Genomic DNA, 8720 nt, shown 5'->3' with positions numbered 1-8720 from the left:
CATTCAAAACAATTCCTGAACATTAAGAATCGTGCACCCATTTGGAATAATTGAAACTGAAATGTGAACGGAATTACATTTCACTAATCCATTTACAATGGTATGAATTGCTTCTCATAGCCAACTGCCAGATGGGCTGCTTTATTTAATAACTTGAATGCTAAAGGTCCCCCAGGCAAGGAGACAGTTCTACCACCAACTGTGGAATTTCCTTTTCCTTTCTTCTTTTTCTTGAGGTGGTCTGGCTTTGGTCCAAAACTTCCCGAGGTCTCAGCCAACAGGAGTACCTGCTCGCCTCTTCCTAGTTCCATCAGCCTGTGTTGTGCCTTGAGAGGACAAAAGGGGAACAAAGAACACGTCCTGTTTTGTTCCCACCCCATGATGGCTCAATTTCTCATAATTTATAGAAATAAAATATGCATGACTGTTACACCCGAAGTGCAGGAACAGGAACTGTTAGGACTTTGTGTCAAATAGAATCATCAAAAAACCTTTGAAACAAGGGCCCTTGGGGGAAATGATGTCGGGAAGCCCATCTTGGTTGGGAAGCACAGCAAGGTTGAGGGAATTGCTTTTCCCAGGAATCAAGCACTCCGGGGCACTCCAGGGTGGTCCTGCCGTCTTCTCTGAGACTCTAAGCTCCTCTTCAATCAGGTTTGATACAGAGTCTTGGGCCCAGTCACGTATATAGACCACTCCTGTCTGAGGATGGAGTGCTGCTGTGCATGCCCAGTTTTATGGTGAGGTGGGTCAGATAACACCCAGTCCATGATGGGTAGCTCAGGTCACATGGTAACCTGGTAGCCCATGGCAAAGTGTTTAGTTTCTACCAAAGCTGAGTTGCAGGCCAAGAGCTGTCTCAAAAGGAGAGTGGTTATCTGTGGAGGATGGTGGGACCTTCCTCCAAAATCCTAGAGGTCTCCACTGTGATTCACCTATAGACTGCCTAAAGCTCCACACTGCATTCCTCTCTGCCACTGCCACCTCCAGCACCATTGGATCTGCTGGGTCATATGGTCCAGGTGGTAGGGCCGCTTAAACAGCAGCCTGGGCCTGTTGCAGAGCCTTCTTCTTTTCTGATCCCTACTGAAAACTAACAGCTTTTTGTATCACTTGATAAATCGGCTGGAGTGACACCCAAATGTATCGCCTTCAAAATCCAAATAGGTCCACTAGGAGTCATCCCTCTGTTTTGGCTGTAGGAGGCGCTGGAGGCAGCAACTTATCCTTTGTGTTAGAAGGAATGTTTCAACCGACCCCATACCACTGGACTCCTGAAAATTTCACTAAGGTATAAGGCCCCTGAATCTTGAATGGATTTCATTCTCATGCTCTGACATGTAAATATCTTACCAATAATTTCAGAGTGATTGCTGCTTCTTACTTACTAGGTCCAGTAAGCATAATGTCTCAGTGTAACACACCAGTATGACCTCTTGTGAAAGGTGATCAAGTTCCTTGCAATCAAGTTTTTTTTTTTTACATTTTATTAGCTACAGTATAGATCCTAGAGCTGCCTCATTCCCTCCTCTCCCCCTCCCCCACCCTGGGGTCAGGCCTTGCCAGGAGCCCCTGCCTTTGCTACCTGGGCCCGCTGGAACTCCTGCTGCAGCTGAGCAAGGGTCTCTCTCTGTTGCTCTGACTGCCGCTCAAGATCCGGGAACTGGGATTCGTATCGCTTAATTTCAGCTGTGATATAGTCCAGCCTCTTCCCCACTGTGGCCTGAGCCTCTCCCAGCTCCTGTTTGACCAGCACCGGACCCAGAAGTTTAAAGACCACGTTGGACCCATCCAACAGGGCCAGTTCCTCTTTCACGTATTATTTTCAGTTAGTTGTGCTTCAAGTTTCTGCCTCCCTGACATGGATTTACTCAAGTCCTTCTGTAGCTGTTGATATTTCTCCACTTCTCCTTGCAGCTTCTTTTGAAACAGCTCCGCCGTGGCGGGGATGAAAGCTTAAGGGGAGCGAGAGAAGGGCGCTGGATCTTACTCTCTGGAAGGTACCTGAGCTCCCCTTTCTGATCTGGCGTTCTCCCTTTAGTAGTAATCTGCAATCAAGTTTGTTTGCAAGGACTAGAGAGATGATAGGCCCCTGAGGTAGGACAGTGAAGGTATACTGGTGGCCCTTCCAGCTGAAAGAAAACTGCCTCCAGTGAGCCTTATGGACAGGGATGGAGACAAAGGCATTTGCCAGATCGGTAGCTGCATCCCAGGTACCAGGAGATGTGTTAATTTTCTCAAGCTGTGAGACTACATTTGGTACAGCAGCTGCAATTGGAGTCACCACCTAGTTAAACTTATGAAAATGCAGTGTCATTCTCCAAAACCCATCTGTCTTCTGCACAGGCCGAGCAGAAGAGCTGAACGGGGATTTGGTGGAAATGACCACCCCTGCATCTTTCAAGTCCTTAATGGTGGCACTAATCTCTGTAACACCTCCAGGGGTGAAATGCTCTTTTTGATTTACCATTTTCCTTGGTAGAGACAGCTCTAATAGCTTCCATATGGCCTTTCCCACCATAGCAGCCCAGATCCCACAGGTCAGGTAACCAATGTGGGGACTCTGCCACCTGCTAAGTGTGTGTTGATTCTAATTATGCATCCAGCAATGGGGAAATGACCGCATGTGGGTCTGGAGACATCCTGGACCGACTGTAAGTCAGAACTCAGTAAAAACTCCACTAATGACTTGACCTCAATAAACACTACCCTAATTGGATGGCCCCAGTGATGTTTTAGGTTCAGAGACATTGTCCAGTAGTCCTCGAAAGATCTGATTATTTCCTTTCCCACAATGCACAGTCACTGTGTCTAAATGCCAGAAGTCCCTTTTGGGAAGGCATCAGAGAAAGTTTAACAATATACATTAAAAAAAAAATATGTATATATATATATTTTTTATTGCACTTTAGGTTCTGGGGTACATGTGAAGAACATGCAGGATCGTTGCATAGGTACATACATGGCAATGTGGTTTGCTGCCTCCATCCCCATCACTTATATATGGCATTTCTCCCCATGTTATCCCCTCCCCAACTTCCTACCCCCTACTGTCCCTCCCCTAGTTGCCCCCAACAGACTTTAGTGTGTGATGCTCCCCTCCCTGTGTCCATGTGTTCTCATTGTCCAACACCTGCCTATGAGTGAGAATATGTGGTATTTGATTTTCTGTTCATGTGTCAGTTTGCTGAGAATGATGGTTTCCAGGTTCATCCATGTCCCTACAAAGGACACGAAATCATCGTTTTTTATGACTGCATAGTATTCCATGGTGTATATGTGCCACATTTTCCCTGTCCAGTCTATCATCAATGGGCATTTGGGGTGGTTCCAAGTCTTTGCTATTGTAAACCGTGCTGCAATGAACATACATGTGCATGTGTCTTTATAACAGAATGATTTATAATCCTTTGGATATATAACCTGTAATGCGATTGCTGGGTCAAATGGAATTTCTATTTCTAGGTCCTTGAGGAATCGTCACACTGTCTTCCACAATGGTTGAACTAATTTACACTCCTACCAACAGCATAAAAGTGTTCCTATTTCTCCACATCCTCTCCAGCATCTGTTGTCTCCAGATTTTTTAATGATCACCATTTTAACTGGTGTGAGATGGTATCTCAATGTAGTTTTGATTTGCATTTCTCTAATGACCAGTGATGATGAGCATTTTTTCATGTTTGTTGGCCTCATATATGTCTTCTTTTAAAAAGTGTCTGTTCATATCTGTCCACTTTTGAATGGGTTTGTTTTTTTTTTCTCTTGTGAATCTGTTTTAGTTCTTTGTAGATTCTATATATAAGTCCTTTGTCAGATAGGTAGATTGCAAAAATTTGTTCCCATTCTGTTGGTTGCCGGTTCACTCTAATGATAGTTTCTTTTGTTGTGCAGAAGCTCTGGAGTTTAATTAGATCCCATTTGTCTATTTTGGCTTTTGTTGCCAATGCTTTTGGTGTTTTGGTCATGAAGTCCTTGCCTATGCCTATGTCCTGAATGGTTTTGCCTAGGTTTTCTTCTAGGGTGTTATGGTGTTAGGTCTTATGTTTAAGTCTTCGATCCATACGTTTTCAATAGTGTGCCAGTTCCTTCCTCAGGGAGACCTGGTCTTTCCTTCATGCAAGGGGCTCTGCATTCATAAACTGGCTCAAGTCCAGCAGTTGGTTGAGGGCTCATGATTCTGTTTTTATGATTTGAGTTAGACTTTTGTTCACCTGACCTGAAAGTTTTCTGCTTGTACAGATCAAGTGAGAATGTAGTAGACTTCCCATTTATTTCATTTCTAGAAACACCACGATTAACTGGTCTATGTCACAGGTTAACATGAGTCACATTATGGTAACTGAACCCACTTTGCCTTTGGGGATTGAGTGTTGCCACTTGACCCCAGCCACCCCAGGATCCAATTATCCCCATCACATTTAAGTTTTCCAATTGAGTAATCATGGTTCCCACTGTAGGCTCTCGCATACAAGGAATCCCGATCACAGACTTCAGGGATGCCGGGGTTTCCATTCAAACCTGTTTCTCAAGGTGTTGGTGAAACATCTGTTTTCTGGATCCTCCACTGTGGGTGAACGGATTTTAAGTGACAAATCCACTCTAGTATTCCAATCTGCCTAAGCCTGTGATTCTCTGCCTCTATGTTAGCCCAAGGCAGATCAGGCGTCTCCAGTTCACTCATTTGCACAATCTTTTAGTCCATGTTTCATCCAACAACCAACCAACCAACCAACCAACCAACCAACCAACCAACCAACCAACCAACCAATTAGTGCCTGTTTAAACTCCCTGAGCTGCAACATTAAACACAGAATCCCTGCTTAGTGAGCCTCTATTAACACAATTTTCCTGACCTAACTTTATGTTCCTTCCAACATTTTCCAACATTCTTAGTATCCATTCCCACACATGTTTTCTAGATTTCTGCTTGTATAAGTTAGAAAACTCAAGTAGTGTTTTTGAAGGCACCACACCTCCTTATGTGTCACCCTGTGTATCTCAGCTTTAGGGGCCAGCTAGGACTTCAGCATAGTTACGGGTCTGGAAGCAGAGGGATGGTGGGGCTGGGTCCCAAGGAGAATCAGCACTGTCTTGCCTGGCAACTGCCTGAGGGGAGGCCATTACCATTTCCTCAGGCAATGCAGAGTTATTCCTCTCAAACAGGTGAAGAGACCTACATTACCCAGGATGCCACTGCCACTGAGGGTGGGGAGACCACTTTCATTGGAAAACAAGATTCATCAGAATTTAGGAGATCAGTGTCCCAAGCTTTATCAAGGTCTTCCCACATAGACCCACTCCAGCTTACAGGGTCCCATTCTTTCCCTATAAATGCCTGATTTTAATAGAAGACCCCTGGCAAGACTGAGAGTTCACTTTTCATTGTAAGTCAGCCAATCTCAGGACAAGGGCTTGTGTTTGATTTTCAGCAATGTTAGCCCTATGGCTACAGAAGAGGAGATTCTCCTTCAGGGCATATTTAGAAGCTTGTGGGCTATTTATGTGCATCTGGAGCAGAGAATTGGAATCCCCGAGTTCATCCTTCTTTCATCGCTTTGTCCAGTGATGTTAAAAGCAACCAACTGATGTCATTCTACTGTGTAGTTTCCCACAGATGCGCAGAAGTGTCATCTATAGAGTCAATGCGCTCTTTTCTTCATAAAGTGGTGAATTTGGAGTATCACATTTATTTATTTTGTGTATCTCCATTAACAGTTCACACCATGGACTATCAGTGCTGTCTGTACTATTAGTACAATCTTTAGCATTTTTAGGTCTAATCAGATTAGAGAGCCAAGTTGAGAAACTCCAGAACCGATTAAGGAAATTCATTCTTAAAAATTCTGTTTCTTTAGAATCACTTTTGGTACCAAAATCTGTATTAGGGATGGAATCAGTAAGATGTATGGAAGGGGATTTATCAGGGGTAATTGGCTCACAAGATCACCGAGGCAAAGTCCCACGATAGACCCACTGCAGGCTGGAGAAGCAGAGAAGCCACTCATGTGGCTCTGCCCAAGTCTAAAGTCTCAGAAACAGGAATCCCCTAGGGTAGATCTCAATCAGGCCCAAAAGTCCTGGGAGGCTGTGGTGCAAGTCTCAGAGGCCAAAAACTAAAGAACCTGGTGTCTGATGTCCAGAGGCAGGAGGAGAAAAAGCATCCTGCTCCAGAAGGGAGAGAGAAAGCAGAGAGAGCCCCCAATTCTGCTTCTTCTGCCAGCTTTATTCTGGTCAGGTCCTCACCCAATTGGATGCTGCAAACTCACATGGAGGGTGGATCTTCCTCCTCAGTTCGCTGACTCACACCCTAGTCTCCTCTGGAAACATCCCACAGATACGCCCAGGAACGATGCTTCACCAGCCATCTAAGCATCCCTCAACCCAGCGAAGTGGTCACCTAAAATTAATGATCTCACAACTCCGCTGCAACTGACTCTACCTTTTCAACCAGGCCAACTGGAATCAATGTGTACCATGCTGGGCACCTTCTCACCATGCTTCCTGCCCAGTGCCCCTTTCCTGGACTCACATTCTTTCTTCACCTTTTACCTCTTTGCAGACCACTCAATCTCCAGTTCCCAAGCGGCCTGCCCTTCAGACCTGTCCGGCCTCCACCTCTTCTTGTTAGTTTGGACACACACAAACTCGTCTCAGATTCTTTCTCATTTTCTTCTACCGGGAACATTCTTCTGACATTTGCATGACCCAGTGCCTGACTTCTTTCATTCTCCACCCACATATCATTATCCTTGGAATGCCTTTCTGAGGACCATCCTCTAGAAAGGGACACGCTGGCCATTTTCCATCCTCTTACCTTGCTTTATTTTCCTTCTTAGATGATATGGTTCAGCTGTGCCCCCACTGAAATCTCATCTTGAATTGTAGTTTCCATTATCCCAACGTGTCATGGAAGGGACCAGGTGGAGCTGATTGAATCAGGTGACCATTTCACTAGGCTGTTCTTGTGATAGTGAGTGAGTTCTCATAAGATCTGATGGTTTTAGAAGGGGCTTCCCCCTTCACTTGACACTCACTTACCTTCTTGCCACCATGTGAAGAAGGATGTGTTTGCTTTCTCTTCTGCCATAATTGTAAGTTTCCTGAGGCTTCCCCAACCATGTTAAACTATGAATCAATTACACCTCTTTCTTTTATAAGTTACCCAGTCTTAAGTATGTCTTTATTAGCAGCATGAGAATGGCCTAATAAAGTAGGTTTATCCTCATTTGCCATGATATTTCACATTTCCTTTGTATTTGTTTACTGTTTTTCTCCTCTTGTGTTTCACCACCATGGATGTGTGTCTGTTTCATTCACTATCATGGCTTTTTATTTAATACAGCACCTGGCACACAGCAGGCACTCAATGCATATTTGTTGAAGAAATGAATTTACTCCCAAAGTCTCCTTTTTCCTTTTGATGCACAAATAAGGGTCCTCAAAACTTGCCTTAAAAAAAAAAAGGAAGAAAAATCATTTCATTCCTGAAAACAAGTCTTTTTTTCCTCCTCTTTCTTCTCCAATTCCTTCTAACCAGCCATACCCCAGGACTCACTGCATTTTAAGGACAGTGTCTCTTGGTGGCATAATACACATGGGGTCAGCATTTGACTTCTTGATTCGTGAGTGGCATGGACACAGGCTCATTGGCCTGATGCAGATAAGATTTCCATCCCCACACCAGGAACTCCAAGTCATTGCCCAAAGTGGGAGTGGGAATGAGAGGAGAAAAGAAGAAATTTGTAATTCATCCAGGCTTCAACTCTGAAGATTTATTTTTAAAAAATACTTGTTTTAAAGAGACAGCGTGTATATTGCAGAAAATTTGAAAACTGTAGAAACTTTGTTTTACTGATTGATTTTGATGTGCCCATGTAGAGTGCTTACCCAGCACTGGACGCTCTTCACGACAACCCTGTAAGATAGGTACTATTATTATCTTCTTTTATAGATGAGGAAACTGAGGCACAAAGGTTAAGTATTTTACCTGAGATCACACAGCTTTCAGGGGGAGAAGAGGTTGGATTTAAACCCGAATCTGCCTCCAGAGTCTGTGCTCTTAAACACTATGAAAAAATAAAATAAAATTAAGATATGTGATTTAGAGATAACCGGTGGCTTTTTTCTCTTCTCTGTGAGATTTTTTTTCTCTCTCTTTCTCTCTCTCCCTCTTTCTCTCTCTCTCTCTCTGTGTGTGTGTGTGTGTGTGTGTGTGTGTGTCTATAGGCAAATTCTGGGTCATATTGTAGATTGCTGCTTTGTTTTTAAGTAACATACTTCATAAAATATTACATACCTTACATTTTCCCATGTCATTAAGTGCTTTTAAGGCATGATTTTAGTGGTTTCACGACCTCTCATCCTATGTATGTCTCACCGTGAATGTGACCTGCTCTAATTATTGAACGTTGAGGTCATTCTGTGTTTTCACCGTGAGGAATCATTTCCGCTTGCTGGACCCTTCTGTGAAGCCTTACTGTGACTTTACTGTGACAGCTAACCTTGCTGCTGTGGTTCCATGGGATTGGGTTAGGAGATGAGGCTTTGGCTGACAGTCACTGATGGCTTTCCTGTATTTAAATATTCGTGATATTTTTACATCTGAATCCAAGCATGGGTTTTCATCATCATACAATGACATTGTAGTCAAGAACAACCTCATTTGCTTAATATGCAGTGAACACACAGGTGTGACTCGCTCACCCCATTGCCCCATG

At 43.9% G+C, this 8720-nt stretch overlaps 1 pseudogene; it reads right to left on the bottom strand.

The window, feature by feature from the left end:
- Positions 1 to 1482: 1482 nt before the first annotated feature.
- On the bottom strand, positions 1483 to 6802 carry LOC105713647 (prefoldin subunit 6-like; annotated as a pseudogene).
- Positions 6803 to 8720: the final 1918 nt, after the last annotated feature.

The sequence above is a fragment of the Aotus nancymaae genome, unplaced genomic scaffold (assembly GCF_030222135.1).
Source record: "Aotus nancymaae isolate 86718 unplaced genomic scaffold, 86718_ANA_hifiasm-v0.15.2.pri h1tg000022l_1, whole genome shotgun sequence".
Classification (NCBI taxonomy): domain Eukaryota; kingdom Metazoa; phylum Chordata; class Mammalia; order Primates; family Aotidae; genus Aotus; species Aotus nancymaae.
The sequence above is the reverse complement of the archived record's forward strand: the minus strand, read 5'-3'. Positions and strand labels throughout refer to the sequence as shown.